Source organism: Engystomops pustulosus, chromosome 2 (genome assembly GCF_040894005.1).
Source record: "Engystomops pustulosus chromosome 2, aEngPut4.maternal, whole genome shotgun sequence".
Taxonomy (NCBI): Eukaryota; Metazoa; Chordata; class Amphibia; order Anura; family Leptodactylidae; genus Engystomops; species Engystomops pustulosus.
Genome location: NC_092412.1, coordinates 223,807,607 through 223,825,702, shown reverse-complemented (window position 1 = coordinate 223,825,702; position 18,096 = coordinate 223,807,607).

Here is an 18,096-nt window from a genome sequence, read left to right as displayed (position 1 = left end):
TCCAGCTCCCTATCTATCTCTTCCAGCTCAAGCTGGATGAGAGGAAACAGTGTTCCAGATTTGTGGATCCACACTATTAGATTCTCCCTCATTATAAAGACTAGCAAAGACCTCAATAGGTCTTACGGGTTCTCTTATTGTTCAGATTTGTGAAAAGAGGAATTTTTGACTTATTTCCCAATTCCTATAACTATGTTTTTTTGTGTTATTTAAAAAATGTATTACAATGTGTTTAAACAAAGAAATCAATATATTGGTCCTACTAGATGGAATAGCTGCAGTGGGTGATAGAGTTCACTAGTTGACTGCAGACAATAGAGCTTTACTATAATAGTCATTTACCAGTCAGTCTATACTGTATGATTCTATAAGTAAGGTCATCACCTTGAATATTTCAGAATGTGTCCCGGCTAGGACCTTGTATATAGCATTGCGTGTTCCTTATCAGTCATAACCAGGGAGGTAGACATGGCTGTGACAATTAGATCTTCTTGATCTCTTTAAATTGGCTGCAGCTGAGTGGGTCCAAGGGAAAGGTTAAAGGTCGGGGATATCAATAATTAAATACAAGGACGTGAAGGCAGCTGTTCCGTTTCTGTGTTAAGGATTCATTCTGTGCTCTGGAGGTCTCTGGAGCAGTGAAAGAATGGTATGTCCCTTTGTGTAAAGCTCCAGGGCTGACAGCAACGTGACGAAAAAGGTCATTTCTATTCTTCGTCCATCGGTTAGAGCAATGTCTGCAAGAAGAGAGGTCTTTTTCCGGACCTATATCCACTAGAGGTAAAGATCTGGGTCAACACAACACACGTAAAGAAGCTAGTCGGGTGACACAATAATGATGAAGTGTCTAAAATTTACCAAAAAAAAAATCAGTGTTTGCAGGCTACATGGACACAGTATATGACACAGATTTAGTTTTTGTAAAAGGCATTTCCAAAATGTTTTATTGAACCCACTGTTTATGGTTGAAGTGGCCGACACTCTTAGGTACATGGGGGTATACTTAACTTCCCCTATAGCAGAGGATCTTACAAAAACAAAGATGAAGCTACTGGACTTCAACATGTCTGATCTTTTTGTTGTCGGGAGATAAGAACGAACCAAAACTTTCTTTGAACGATTACACTTTCCTCACTTTCCTAACACATTCACACTTAGCTGATTTGTACGGGGGTCAGGATTAATATCTATAAGCCAAATAAGGAACTTGCCCAACATCGATTTTATCATATAGCCCCCCTACAGATTTCTATCCTTTACTGGATTAACTACACTGAACATAAGTAGAAGATGGACAAATGGACCCAAATTATTCCGGATGTCAGGAGCTTGCAGAAAGTTTTGTCGACTGCAAGTTTCTTGTGCTGGAAGTTTAACGATTTAATTTTATTTTTTTTCCCCTACTTTTTGGTGTCTGTTATAGTAGGACCTACCAGCCAATGTATATGAGAATGAACCACAGTTGTCATTGCTCTAAAATAATTTTGAGTGTCATAAATAAATATAAAAAAGTATCATAAAGAAATTACCAAGGAAAAGTTTATTATTTCACCCGGAAACAATCAAACGTACATCGAAGTGTCTCATTATTGTGAACATTTTAGGGTTATATGTGTAGACTTTCTAATAGACTTTCTAGTTCTGGAGCTAAAAAAAAACCTTGTGACTCGTAAAACACTTTATTGTGTGACCATTCTCCACCCCTGTCTGAGCAGTTCATGGTCATACGATATTATGGTTTATTTGATCTCGGTCTGTACATTGTATATAGGGTATTATGTTTTATTCAATATTCTGTATTTTTCAATCTCCGTGGCTTACTCTGTCCATTGTGTCGTCCGGACACGTGCACCATGATGGTGGTACCCTGCATTGTTTTGTCCTTAAAGGACCCCCTGATTCAATTGTATTCGATTATCCCCCTTCACTGGCCATTTACCCAGGGGAAAACCTATGACCACTGAGCATTGTGAGCCAAGTCAGCTTTCTAGGCCCATCTGTCTCCTTTGCATGAGATGACATCTAGACAGGGAATTTGCTTCATTACTTTGCACTCCTATTTCTGAATGATGACCTCATCCAGACTCCTGGGACCAAAAATGTAAAATATGTTTTTGATTAGATTGTCCTTGTCTGGGCAGACTGCTGAGACAGAAGTAAGCGTATGTAATGTGTGGTTACATCACGCCTCTCGGGGGACAGCCTCGAAATATTCTGCTCCTGTTTATCAGCCAGAGGATTTTGTCATATGAAGAGAGAACAGGAGATGTTGGCGTTTACATAAGACACGGCTACGACACCGCCTCAAGCACTCGGAGCACCACTATTCCAACTGAGTCGTTGTCTCTATCTAGGTCAAAGAAAAAATTACTCTGTATTTTACTTTTTACAAGTTTGGATAGAGGTTCGGATACACAAGGGGCATGTAAAGTGTGCAACCAAATGCGGAGTAAATTCTATGGAAAGTAGAGTATTTTATTAGCAGGATTAGAGAAACATAGCTGATTTCTTTCATGTCTGGTCACAGGTTATATATAATCCGGCTCAACTCTATTCATTGGTACCAGACTGGGATGGTGCAACAGCTTGAAGAGGACATCCAGTTTTTTTCTAATTCTGGACAACAACTTTAGAACATCTTAATCCCTTCTTCCAAGCACCCAACCTGTCCCCATTCAGTACACTCAGTGTTTAATTATATATAATATCAGAGTCTTTACCTCCACCTATCTTATTTATAGCCAGTGGTTAACATGAACTCCACCCAAGGCAGTACCCAACCATTCTCCTGCCTGCGGCTTCTGCTGGACAGATACTCTTCCAGTTTGTAGTGTCACATCAGCATTTATATATGATTCATGTGGCCATTATAAGAATAAAGTTATTTTTATACATCCGCTTCCTAACGAAAGGTAAGCAATTGCAGTGGGGGTTCCAATGTAGGGTCTTCGTCATTTGGAAGAGTTCTGTAATGATGCTGTTAGTGGTTGCATTACAGCCTTGCAGCGCTGGGGACCTGGGTGCAAGGCCCAGGGTCAACATCTGCAAAGAGTTTGTATGTTCTTTCCGTGTTCATGTGGGTTTCCTCCCACACAACATACTGGTACTGGTAGGTAGATTAGATTGTCAGCAAAATTGGGGACAGGGACCGATTTGGCAAGCTCTGTGTAGCGCTGCATAATCTGTGTAGCACACACAGATTACACGGCGCTACGCAGAGCTTCATATAAATAAAGGAATTATTATTATATGATAGTGTAGTCACCACTGTTAGTGGATAAGTTAACTATACAACCCATGGGGGAGATTTATCAGAAGTGTCAGAGAGCAAAACTGTTATAGTTATTCCTGGTAACCAATCAGAGCTCAACTTTCATTTTCCCACAGATCTTTATAAAAAAAGCTGAGCTCTGATTGGTTTCCATGGGTAACTAGGACAGTTCTGCTCTCAGACACTTCTGATAAATTTGGATTGTTCTGTATCAATGTATTGAGAGAATTCTAAAGTTAAAGCGGCGCTTTCGCATTAAGGAGACGCTGCATAGACAAATACAAGACCAGAGCGATTTTGTTATTGAAGCTCTGAGGTTTATCCATTGGGAAAGATAATGACATTCCACTGGGCATCAATGGTCCTTTCATTGCTGCCCTTTATGACCCCTGCTCTCTTAGTGTCATAGTCGGCTCTCAATCAGTGGGGTCACCGGCCTCTGTGATGTCACAGACAGAGGTTTTTTTTTTTACTTGTTTCATAGAACAATAGGATCTTGCCTTGTGGTGTTAAACGTGGAGACAGCAATGGCTGTAAAATTATAAAGGGTAACCTGTGTGTCTATGTCTGTGCTGACGTCATTTCAATTTACTACATTAGTAATGAGCGGTAGGTGATTAATGGCGGCTCACGTCTCCCATGCAATTTGTCCAGTATTTAGCACTGGTCTGGTAACAAATTCTAAAAGAAGAAATTTGTTCTCATGTTACTCCTTTTTTTTGTTGCATCTCTTCAATGGATGGTAGAAGTGATCATCTGTGCCCTATTATTATAGCCAACTGAGTATGAAGACACTGCCACGTACATGACTCAACTACCTATAACAAATAAATGTACATGTCCATGATGGAGGTACAAATAGCCACCAGACACCCCTGATTCCACTTATCTCAGGTATCCAAGGCAAGTAGAGTCAGGTAGGCAAGGCTTTGCGGTTCCTCCTGGCGTCCCGCACTGCCATCACACCGGTCCGTGCCCAACGTTAATAAGCCAATTCAGCTTATTGCCGGCAGAGGTGGCCGGCCACACACTACCATCCCTCATGATACAACGCTGGCAAAAAGCTGAACGCAGCGTGGCTTCCGCGCCCCTGTTTATTTACATGGGTCACAGACAGGATTGATGGCATCATGGGACGCCAGAAGGGACCGCGAATGTAAATAAATGTTAGTTTTTTTTTAAAAGACCCCTCCTGGCCACCAATAGGTTTTTTTTATACTGTCCGACAACCCCTTTATAAAAATGTAATGTGTATGGGCAGATTTAGGCAATATCTGTTCAAAAAACGTAATAGGGTGCTTTCTGCACATGAACGTGTGCATTTCACTGGCTGCAAACAATGTGCAAAAACTGTGGTTCGCTGTTTGTGATCCATGTGTCATCACCTTGTGAGGTCCGCTAACACACCGATGACCCCAAAACATGCGAACACAAGCACGAACAGGACCTGCTCAGCCCATCAGCTCATACAGATATGTAGAAACCATATGAAATGAAATGTATTTGTCCATGTACAATTAATGGACAATGCAAGGTGATTAAATACAGTCTTAAACATTGACTGTAGACACTGGGATTTTCTTATATTCTGTATAGTTCTGACACTAAAAACCCCTCCATGTTCTGTTGGACTCTTGTCTTGCTTCCCATAACAGCAAAATATGTCTCAGTTTACATTTGGAGCTGAGCTCATACAAGTCATACAATTATGCTCATAGACTGTAATAATAATAATAATATAATTCTTTATTTATATAGCGCCTACAGATTATGTAGAGCTGCACAAAGCTTGCCAAATCGGTCTGTAATAGACTGTAAGCTCTTGTGAGCAGGGTCCTTGCTCCTATTGTTTCATATCACTCTGTAATGTAATATTATATTTGTATATGTTACTCACAATCTATAAAGCGCTACAGAATTTGATGGTACTATATAAATTAAGATTATTATTATTGTGGCACTATATGTCGATTCTACTCTCCTTCACAGTGCTGACATCATGATTGTGTCCTACAACTTCTAGTGTAGCCTAACACTGTCCCGAGTAATCTCTTCTGTCTTTTATCATGCCTTTTTCTTACCTTTTTTGCTTCTTTATTTAACCTTGTAATCTCCTCTGTGTTACCTACATCCTTCACCCTTCCTTTCTCTTCCTCCGTGCCCTTTCATGTTGTCATTTGGCACTTCTCATCTGTCTGTCACTACCTTTAATAGCGAGGATCTTCTGGCACTTGTGTATTTGATCTGTCAAATATAATCACACCTCACAGGCAATTACATTATTAGTGAGACAGGCAGCCTTTTCTATGGCTGGGGAGTAAAGAAAAGTCTGTGATCTGTGTGAGACTGCAGCCAGACGTCGCCTGTTTGGTGACAGATATTATATGAGTATCTGTACTCTCAATGCTTGGATGTCATTTTGTAATTAAACTACTGGAGTACTTGCTGCTACTGGAAGTCATAGCGTGACTATAACAAGGCCTCTCACCTCAGAAGACCTGGATTGCTTCAGCAATATGTTCCCAGTGGGAGCAGTAACCTTGGTGTAATAATCCTCCGCCAATAAGAGGAGCCTGGAGATGATCAGGAGAAAACGGTGAAGGAGATGTTATCTCGCATCTCAAGTGTCGTCCTGGATTGTAATAAAGTTTTGGTTGTTTCAATGTACTAAACATTACTACTGTATTAAATTAAGTCGTCTCGCTTCAATTTCCCCCAGAAAAGGGATTTCATTATAAATGATAGTACCTGACAAGTGTGCCAACATAGGCCAGAGGGAGTATTGTCTAAGTTTTCTTCTGACATAAATATGGTTCTGGTTTCAGAGCAGCATAAAGCCTGAGCCAGGGAATGGTGACTATACATACAGAAATGGAAAGAAGCCGGAATTAAAGGAAATCTACCACATTAAAACACCCATTCTAACCCAAACATACCAAACATACAGGTCATGATAAGCAGAGGCAAAGAAACTGGCTGTAGCACATGCACGCTGATTCGTCACCTCACCAAAACCTTGCGTGAGTAAGAGGCCTCCATGGTAGTCTGTGCACCAAAGTAGCCAGCTGTGCGATAGCCACATCTAGAGCTGTGTGAGGAAAACAGGAGCGCCAAAGGGTCATTAGCATAATTATTACATTAATTTTTCACCAAAAGAGCACTTGCACTTAGTGCAGTTTGCCTCACAATGGATAAATGTGGGGCACTGTATGATGAGACAGATCCTTGCCCCATTATTAATAATAATAAATCTTTATTATTATAGCGCCCACAGATTACGCAACGCTGCACAAAGCTTGTCAAATTGGTCCCTGTCCCCAATGGGACTCACAATCTAATCAAACCCATTCATTGTTCTGCGCATTATCCTGTCCTCTTTCAAGGGTGACCAGCCTTCTTGGGGGACTTGGGATGTTGTAAAGATGCATCATTCTAGAAATTACAGATTTGCTACGGCTGATCAGCTTTGAGGTGGTTTTAGGAGCAGTTTTCTTAATTTAACAGGTGAAAGACATTTGTGGAACAGGTTTTTCCTTCAAAATCAAATTCACCCGTTCAGTTCAGTTCTTTCAATTTGTAAAATTCACAAAACTGCACCTAAAACCACCTCAAAACCGATTGTGATGCAGTCGTAACTGCAACATGTAATTGCACCCAGAAGGTTTTGGCAGATAATTATTGAAATTAACACCAGGTGCCAGATTAACACCAATAACTTGTAGGCATCAAAAGTGTTTTAGAATATATGCAATTTATGAAATAAGAATAAAATAATGCTATTTTTTATTCTTATGTTAGGATATTATCACATAGGACTATACGATGAACTAATTTTAATCTCCAATGTGTGTTTTTTTTTGTCAGTGAATATGAGGTTAGAGAAAGGAGGGGGCTATGGACCAGGGGGCATTATGAGTGTGTAGCCCCTGGTGCAAAAAAAGGGGGTCATTATAAGGAAAGGGCCACAGAAAAGAGGATCTTTTAAGGAGGACACATTCTAAGGAAGAGGGTTACAGAAAAGGTGGCATTCTAAGGAAGGGGTCTACCGGAAGGGGGCATTCTAAGGATGGGGGCCACAGAAAAGAAGGTATTATTAATAAATCGGTTGCGGGAATTGGGGTTTTATGAAATTACCTAACATTAGGTTCTGTGCAATTTTGGAAAGAATGCCACTTCTTATTTTACCCAGCCTTAGCAGTTTAGTGGGGTAAAATCTAGTGACAGGTTCCCTTTCAAAGACAGCGACTTTTCACCACTCTCCCACCCATTGGAATTGTCTTTCACCATTTTGTACTATTTGACAAAACTGGTATAAAGGCAACTTAACCACAGCCACGTTCCTACCCAAGTTTTAGAAAGAATGGTTTAAAAATTCTAGGTCAGCGTGGTGGCTTAGTGATTAACATTACAGGGAGAACTTCCTACTACAAAGTCTGTACATTCAATGTGTGGCCTTCTCAAATGTGTGCACAAACGTAGTTAGAAAAGGAGGTGTTCTTGTCATAGGGTAGAAATTGGAATTGGAAAAAAAATTGGTTGCTGAAAAAAATCAGTCTTTTAGGGAGGGGATATTCTCCGAGGGTGGTCTTCTGGGAGGGGTTTCACTGTATGTAAAAAAAAAAATACATGAAACTAAACCATATGAAACACTGGGATGCATTTTGCTGACTTGTATTTAACAATGTATATGTTACTCACACATAAACACTTCAAGCGGTTGTATATTATGGGAAACTCTCATATAGGAAGCGCATATGGTTACACCAATGAAACAAATGGAGGTATTGGTTACAAGGTTAAATTCACAAGGTCAAACATTATTAAGTTACCAGCTGTGGGATTTTCATCTCTCATTACTCACCCTCCTTCTGGTTTGTCATGACATCACCCAACATTAGGTTCTGTGCAAGCTCTTAAGGACATCTCTTATTTTACCCTACAAATATAGAAAAAGCATATATAATTTGGACAGTAATTGCTGAAACAGGATTTCATCATCCCCAAAAATTAACAAAGCCTGCATAAATCCTAATTTAAGGAAGAATAATAAGCAATAAATAGACAAAGGGGCATTTACCATTAGCATCTTTTTGTCACTTTTTCTGGGCTCTTGGATTTGGTTTAATGTAAAAGGCAGAAGTTTATTGAAACATTTGTGCACAATAAATTTGCCAAAATCCACAGAATTTTATACAAATTGAATAAAAGGGACACTTTTATGCAGGAACACTTTGTGGAACTGATGTGTTGGGACTGTCGAATGTTGGTCCTTTACAAATTTAATATTTAAGATCTATTCTAAGGATCCCAGAAAATATGGTTAACCTGATTGATAACCTCTCAATTTGGGTCTCAACTAAAATAACATTTGCAATTCATCTATAGCACTTACAAAGTTTTGACACGATACAAGGTGGTTCTCCTTAATATAGTCTTAACCTAGTCGATATTATACTAACAATAGCAACAAGTTTATGAACCCACCCTGCATTTTACATTACCCTCGCTGGTAGCAGCGCCTGGTAATCTTTTATATGTCTAAATCTCTTGTCTGTAGCAATGGTAATAAAAGCAGTAAGTGGTCTGAATCACGGCCTGATGGAGGAAAGTTGACCCAGATATTGCATTTCAGGATGTGGTTAATCTACCTAAATGTTTTCCAGGTGGGATCATAAAATGCTGATGTTTACTTTTATGGCACTTGACATGTTCAATGGATAACTTTTTATTTAGTTTGAGTTGTTTGCATTACACGAGTATGACCTCTGTATATTAATGTTCTATTTAAAATGAATAATGTTATGAAGCAAGAGGAGCTGAGAATAATCATGTTATGGAATAAGACTCAATACAACTTTACCTATCCTTCAGTAGGTGATTCTACTCAGTGATTGACAGTGTCCTATGTCAGTATGAGTGAGCACACACCTATAGTTTCCGATCACTGAGGCAAAAACCGCGGGACTAGAGGAAGTAGATAGTTGCATGAATAAAATAAATACAAATACCTGCATCCAGCAACGGATGGTGAACTCCAGTGAACTCCGTCGGACTTTAGCGCAGCAGCAACACCTGGTGGACATCGGGTGCACTACCTTAGTGAATCTCCAGAAGACCTGAATCCTCGACTAAGAACGCGCCGCTGGATTGCGACAGGACCGGGTAAGTAAATCTGCCCCATTAATCTGCTCAGCACCTCCTGCTCTATAGCATGCTTCCATTGACAGGATAATGGGGCACATTTACTTACCCGACCCGTTGACGATCCGGAAAGTCTGAAGAGGATTCGGAGCTGCCGCGATACACTAAGATCATGCGTCCAATTTCCTGCATCTGTCGCTTCCCAGCTGAGGTCCTCCGGAGTTCACCTTCTTCTTCCCGATGCATGTGAGTGCTGATCTTGCGACACAATTTGATTTTTAAATTCCGCGGTTTGTCCGAATCAGTCGGGTTGTCCGATGGCCATGCCCCCCGATTTGTGTCGCATGAAATCCGTTAGTGGGTGCACAGGCTACTTCTATACAGGGCTGGCGCCATGCACCCCAGAGCTGCTGTGGGGGCCACATAAGGCTGTACATAGGGAATCCATGGGGGTGAGAGGGGCTGTATCTAATGAATCCATAGGGGGTGATGGGGGGCTTTATATAAAATAACCATGAGAGGGCTGTTTTGGATGATAAACTAGAAAATATTTTAGGGAACAGGAGACTGTTTTAGTTTCTGAATTTTTAATGCCACCACGGGGGTACACTGCACAGGGGCCCACTGAGGCTCTGTCGCCCAGGGGCCTACTGGAACCTGGAGCCGACCCTGCTTCTATAGTATGTTCTATATTCTATGAATTCTCTGCTAATTCTTTTTCCATTTTATGATTTGAAAGTTTGTGAAAGTCAATGTGTAATAAATCCTGCAATTATTTCATCCCTGGTGGATGAATGTTTTTGTACTCTTCCTGTTAAATTAATCAATAGTTATTTTTGGTGTCTTTGAAAATGGAATCCACTTTCCTTACAAAAACAGAGCTGCAGGAAATGAGCCCTCCCCCCCCCCCATCACTGGAAATAGGGATTACACAGTTTGATTATTTATCTATTTATTCCGGAACCACATCCCGGGATTTTCAGTGTTGAATGCATTACAGCTTCCTCAGAGCTCAGGACATGGGAAACATGTTAGATTGTGGATATTATAGGAGTTCAGAGATATCTTTCAGTCACTCTCTCCCACCACTAATTGTACTACCGAGACCCTGAACAAATATAGACTTCCTCCCCGCTCGGTGGACACATCCTCTGCAGACAGGGAAAGTAGATGTATCTGGCCAGCGACAGGATATATGTGTCATTCTCTGATTAGAGATAATTTCTTACAAAGCAGTTTGGGACATATTTATAAGAACTATCAGCCACGTGCAAAATTACAAAAGTGTCCAAAAAGTCTCATTCACAATGTTAGACCAAAGATGTTTATGCATATATATTTTGACTACAGGTTGATACATCATCAGTAAAACCCATTTGACAATTTGGCCCGATTGAAATCAATTTTAGGCTATATATACATGTGCATGTGTTTTTTAATGGTGTTTTTGAAACCAGAAGTTATAAAGATAAATAATAAATGCATGAGACATACCTATACATGTACATACGTGTGTATACATAGGTATATATTATCATAATTTATTGGGTTTAAACTGTTGAGAAAGGACCTCATAGCAACTGGGTCTCTCCAATAAACCCTGCCCATCCATCCTTACTGACCAAGCACCCTGCCCTTTAGAATATCTTCTGGTTGACCAATAATATCTGAATGATACAATAATGGACCAGAACCCAATTCTTTGTGTGTTGTCTTATACTTACCATACAGTTGGAACAAATAAAGTGAATACCCCTGAAAAATGGAAGTGACATCCTGTGGTCTGAGGAGGCCTCTCATTGGCTGAAGGAGGTCCCATGAGCTCCAGAACGTTTCACTTTAGGTTAAGCACAGGCCTTAAAAATGGGAGTACAGGAATGACATGGAAGCCAAAGCAGGGTAAGTATGTGTTTTTTTTCCACCCATCACTGGCCCCCTAGAGATGACCAGATTCATGGTAAAACCTTGATAGTAATTGAGAATCCAAGCAGGGCCCATGGTAGCCTTCTTTTTTGTAAATATAACCTCTTTCTCCGGCCATCACAATTTGTTACAAGTTGTTAAGATCCCGACACTTGGCCATTTTTACTGCATGCAATTCATTAACATCAAGAATTGTTCATTTGCTACCTAATACATCCCACCCTTTGACAGGTGTCACAACAAGATCAATATTATTGAGCCGAGCCAATTACTTGCCAGCATTTATTATTAGGAGTTGCATAAATAACCCATATGGTATCAGTCATGATATCTCCTGTGTGTGCACATACACGTACTTCCTTGTCACCTGGATGCCTCTAGTGCTGCTTTTCACTTTGGTGGATGCTACATAAATGACACTACTATTAAGTTACTGTAGACAAGACATTTTGTGGGAATAACTAAACAAATTGTTCCTCCGATTCAGCTTTGCGTTTGTCAGAAGCACATTGACCTGTATACAAGGTGTAAATTACTGCTTTACAAGGGGCAAAGTATATAAGATCCCAATTTTAGGAAACAAACATGATTGGCCTCCTTGGCATCAATCTATTTGTACATCTATAGACATTTATACATAGAAACACTACACATGAGAGTACAGGGGTGAATATATTCTTTTAAAGTTCATTTAGATGTTTTAATTCCCTTGCCAATTCTCTGCTAATTAATTATCCCCCAACTCCAATTAAAAAAAAAACAAGATATAAAGAGATGAGAAGATATCACAGGTCATGGAAAGTGCAAAACACTTGTGGGTTTCATTCTTAGACTATAAAGAGATGGCAAAAAAATAAGAACTAGTCTATTGCAATACTCAAGGAAGCAAAGGAACACTTGTGAGTAGAATTTGTGTGTCTAAATTACAGGCTCTGATAATTATACACTTCCTTAATAACTATCTTTTTACATTGGAGTTGACTCTAGTGAAATGTGAAACTTATTGTTATCTAGTGTGATATACTCTATGGACAGTGTACCATGTGCGGTAGAGATTTATAAGACCCATTGGAGCAGCTGGTTTCTAATATATTGCATTAGGACTATCATCTAAGCTGGCAATTCACATGACATAGTAGATAAGATCTACTTCTGTGTTGGAGGCTCTATTATTAGTAGTTTCTGACCGTAGTTCCACTTGAAACGCCGAATGAAAAAAAAAAAACATTAATCCTAATGGCCCCCAATCAGTAGGGTCTTTTGGGCACTTTTGGGTGTCCATTATAGAAAAGAGCAAAATAATGGAAGAATTGGTGAGATTCATAGCATCTGTGGAGATAGAAGTTTTCACTGTTGCCTTATGAGTGGTTCCATCATGAGCAGTGTCCTTGGTTCTTTTCTCAGAAGGCTTCCAATTAATTCCAAAAGTTGTCTAATGAAGACCATATTTCAAGAGCAGACAGCATGGGATAGCTCTAGTAATGGAGGTGTTTGGCATGTTAAAACCTCTACTTCAAACATTAGCACTAGTTTGCTTTCCCATCACCTACGGGGGTCTTGGGCAAGACTACCTTTGAGAGAAAAATATAATTTTGGATACCCTTAGATATACAGGTGATTGATTTCCTAAATAAACATATGTTTGGTTTAGGTGGTGGGGGTAACTAGTTAGGAATAAAATTCCAATGGTTGATCATCTACGGAAGGTATCGGCCAAAACAGTTGGCCAAGAATTGGAATTCAACATTTCCTTTAAAACTGAAGCCCCTGATTTCCAGTTCAGTTGCCATGTTCATGGAATTCTTTGTCCTATTGGATCAGCTATATTGTAGCCCATCTTAAACTATTGCGTTTGGCCATCTTAAGACAATCAAGTTTGCACCGGGAAACAGACACCTGAACCAGGATAATGTAGGATACCCAATAATCCTTGGCCTTCACCAACATAATCGGAGCGTATATGGTAAACATCTGGTATATGCTATCACTTCTACGGTTTTGAAACATTCTTGGTAAAGTGTTTTCAAGACAGTTCTGGAAAACAAATTGTTTGGAGACACAAAATGGCGAAAGAATGTGAAAAGTCCTGTCTTAGATCATAAACCTTGTCAGAAATTACCTGTAATGGGAAAATTTGTGACAATTTGTTAGAGTTGTTTAGCATTCATCAGCGCCCTCAGCCTAGAAGTGACCTTATCAGAGTGTTTTACTGCACACTTACATTCTAGGGAATATTCAGGACTTAGTGGTTTGGTAAATGTTTAAGAAATGCAAATGAGACAGTTTGTTGCTGATGAGACAGTTTTACCAAATACTCCTACAAGACGCACCCTGTTGGGCTCAGAAACCATTAGGCACTAATGTGTGGACATACAGAATCCTCCCACGTCTGGTTTAAGTCTTTAGAGCAATAGTTGCATGAAGAAGGCAAAACTATTAACTCCTTAATATCTCTGCTATTTAATATCATATGATCAGGATAGCTTTTTATGACCTTTTCATAACCTCTTAACAAAATTGCAGACAATGTGGGATGGCGGAGATCAGCTTAAATTCAAGGAACTATTTTGGAAGCCTTATGCAGCTTTGAACGTGCAACTACTATGATTTGATAGACAATCATATTGACTATTTCACCCATAAATGTAACTTGCAACTATTTAGAATTTGTTTAGTTATGCAGATTCTTGTCATGTAAATAGAGGTCTTATTCATTCTTATTAGGCTACATTCACATGGACATGTGCTCGACTGTCAGTAACTGCTGCTCACCCCTCCCCTCTCCATAGAAACAGTGCTGCCCAATTGTACATATGGGGAAAGATAGGTCCTGTCACCATACCGCAGCCGGGTTGCAATAGCTGTCTATGGGTACATATGTCTGCAATCTTTGGGGCCGGATATACATCCCCATAGGTCCAGTGTGAATGGGGCCTTATGAAGATTGCAGGCTACCAAGGCAATCACCGAAAGGAGGATTAATTACTTCCTAACTTACATCCATGTCCTCTCACCTAGCCAATACTAGTCCCTATACTGTACTGATGAGATACAATGACAACAAAACAGCACTGGCTACAGTAGTTGGAAGTCTATTCCTTCAGTTTGGGTATTACCTTCTGTCATTTCACTAGGTTTCTTGATCTGGATCATACTAGATGCGTTTCAGAGGTCCTTCTTCAGTCTATTAGCCTAGTGTATTTTTACATCTTATAGATTCTCTGGTCCAAACACGTCAAAAAGGATCACAGTATAAACTATGAAAGACCTGATGCTACATATTAATACTTTTGTTTTTCGTTTTTTATTTGCATGACCCGAGGGCGTTAGGATGGTACTGGCAAGGGATTTTATGTTTCCCCTGCCAAAGCACTTCTTAAATTTGTTTAAGCTTCAGACTAACCAAGCTTAATGTTGCTTTAGCTAATCTACTATCTCAGTAATTCCTTTAAGTAGTTGTCCTGCAGCCTATGGGTAACATAAACTTAAGGTCATTTTTCACAAAGTCCATTGGAAGCCTCCAAAAGATAAATCAGACCGAAATTCCTATGTAATATTAGGCTGAATATTGTCAAAAGAAAAAATCGAACACTTGTTTGTGAACTTATCTATAGTAGAAGATACACATCTATTCCTGATGTAATGTTGTGTTCTTATACAGTTACCTTCCATTTCTAGCTGTCAGTTTGGCGGTTACATTGTGTCTCGGGTATAAGGTGTGTCAGATTTATTAACATCTGAAATCCTTTAGGAGAAGAAATCTCAGGTCATTGTATTAGTTACACTCCCTGGTTTAACTGGTTTGAAGCAAGAGGACTGATTCCTAAGAAGGGATTACAACAAAACAAGCTTATTTCTGCTGTAAATCCTCATTAACAAAAGATTCTGCCTCCTCCCAGGTCAAACTTTGCCTGTAGCCTCATATGTTAGCAGGGATGTTTCTGACATACGGTATAACGTGATAAATAATTAACAATAGCTACACACACTGGCTAAAGCTGGCCTCCAATGAATAATTTACAAACGATGGCCACGCTCTGGATCCTCCGCCTTACCTTTAGGCAAGCATTGGTTACTTTGTGTCAGCGATTCTTGTCCTACAGCCTAAAAACATAGTTGTAGAAGTAATTACAACAGTCAATACCATAGATATATAGGGGCTGATCATGAAAAATGGACAATTATGACAATTTTTCAATGATAGGTTATATTACATTTACTAACAGTTTAGTGCCACCTGCTGTTGAAAAGGTATAACAATATGCATGTCCATCTAATGACCTGAGCAATGCTGGACGCCCACGCTCAGTCACTTTCTGCTGGAATTTCCCTCTTAATGTTCACTCTCATGTCTATCATACCCAGTATTATAATCTAACTATATCTTTATGACTGTCAGAGTAGTAAGTCAATGAAAATGGGAATGTACTGGGAACTATATACAACCTGAAAAAGAATACAGCTGACTTGGAATTTAGGTTACAGAGGGGGAAGGAAACTGATGGAAGATTATATTTATAGCTGACAGAGGTAGAAGGAGACTAACTAGACTCCAAAATATCAAGTGGGTCTCCTTAGAGTATAGTAACTATTTAAGCGATAAATCACAAGAAGGGTCACTCTCTTGACTTTTGGATATGGGATGGACCCTCACTTCATCATAACAGCTCAAAAGAAAAGGGGGAACATTGTGTCGGGTATATATAAACAGAAAACACTTCCTTGTATGGTGTCAAATAGGCCGCAGCTTTATTTAAATCACAATACTAAAATAGTTAAAGGAGGAGTTGGGTGAATTGCTAGGAATGGGATTCACCTATACTGTGAGATCCCCAGCTGCCTGACGTACAGCCCACCGGCCAGGCAGCAATAAACTGGCAGCATGCTCTGGCTTGCCATTCTAGCAGAGCCAGTCCACTTTAAGGGCACCAATGATCCTTGTGAAGATCCTCACTCCCGTGCTTCACCACCGTGCCCGCCCCTGGATGACATTACCATTAAGACATCCTTCAGGCTGGCCACTTCCAAAGCTCAGCCTGTTCACCACCATGAGGTTTAACATCCTCTATTAGTTAAAATTAAGTCCACCTGCAACTTCCACCCAACTCCTCCACCGCCAACTCCAAAGCTGTGACAGGCAGACAGCTGTGACTCCCATTTTTTTTTTTTTTTTAATAAATATATGTTTCCATTTGCATGTTTCTTTTTTAAACTAAAGCCATGAACATATATATTATGAATTAATGCCCAGGCAACCATAAAATCTGGCCAACCTCCGACTCACAAAGAGTCATCCCACAGCACTCAGGAGAGGAAAAACCCCCTGTGGAGGAAACCTCTAGGGAACCCATGGTTGAAGGATCACCCTTCCTCTGGGCTTAGAAGGGTAAAACCAACTTTATCTCATCATTATGCAGTAAATAGCAATATTACATGGTACAAAATACACAATGTCAGGATCCAGCAAATAATGTACAATAAAGTTTTCTTAATTATACACAAAGTAGGTAAACAGTTGTAGAGTAGTAATGGTACAGGGCGGGTGGGAGGGACATGTTTCTCCATGGTCTTCTGGTGAGAGAAAGAGGAAGAGAGACCCAGGACAGGAAGTGATATCTACTGCTGGGCCCCACCCCTCCCATAGTACCACCCTACCCTACACTCTGCCCTCTCAAAGCAGAACCAACCTATATTAAATGAATACATCTACATAAAAACTTCCAGCGTTCTAGGTCCCCCCATGCCAAAGTCATGTCCCCCTTTGCTTATGGCTCCGGGGGTTTCTGTCTAAGGCAGGGATGAGGGGTTGTGAAGAGAAAACCACAAGGCGCCATGTCCCAGGTAAGAGTATGAATCACATCCTAGAGAAGTAGGCAGCTTAATTTTTTAGCTTACCATAACTTAAAGGCAGAGGTTGCAGTGGTGGGGAACAGGTCCACGTTTGAACCCTGCTGTTCCTTATGTCAAGAAAAGTTTCTGCACAAGATTCTTCAATGCTTGGTGTTGGCTAAGTGGTCCTGTCGTAGAAACACTAAATCCCAATGCCTGGGCTACATTACAGTAGCATTTTAGAAACTTTTACATTTGAACTTCATTTGAGGGATTCACCTTTAAAAAGAGAGATTTGTAAAATACACTTCAGTGAATATGTGAATGCAAAGCAGCAGCTGAATTTATAGGTCAGTAGCCTGGGGCTGCACTACTGAAAGATTCTGATGACATTTCCTTTTCAGCTTTTGCTCCAGAGTAACACAACATTTTTTTGTGGATTCAGATTACTGTCCTTTAATATTACATTGGAATTATTGACATTTGCTACTATTCAAGCTACAATGGCAATTTTAATAGGGCAAATATGGCCTCATGCACTACCGATATGGGTTTGATCACGACCCCCATAGAGGTCTATGGTGCCCGGTCACTGTGCCGTGAGCACTCCACTTGGCTTTCTATGGAGAGGGATGGGGGGAGGAGCGCTCACTTGCTCATCCTTGAATTATAAATTATGCCATGTTTGGATGTATTTTTTAACCCTGATTGTAGACTAGGCTTCAAAAGGCAGTAATGGGAAGACTTTTTCAGAAGTATAAAGTAATGTAACATATTTTTTTAATTAAATTGTCAATTATTATTTTGCTAGCTATGATAATAGTATTAATAAGTTACCTATGATATAGACCATACAGACGGCATACAGAATGTGTAGCGCAATGTCTAAATGAGTCACTTCCTCCATCATTAGCTTTATGACCGTTATGCTT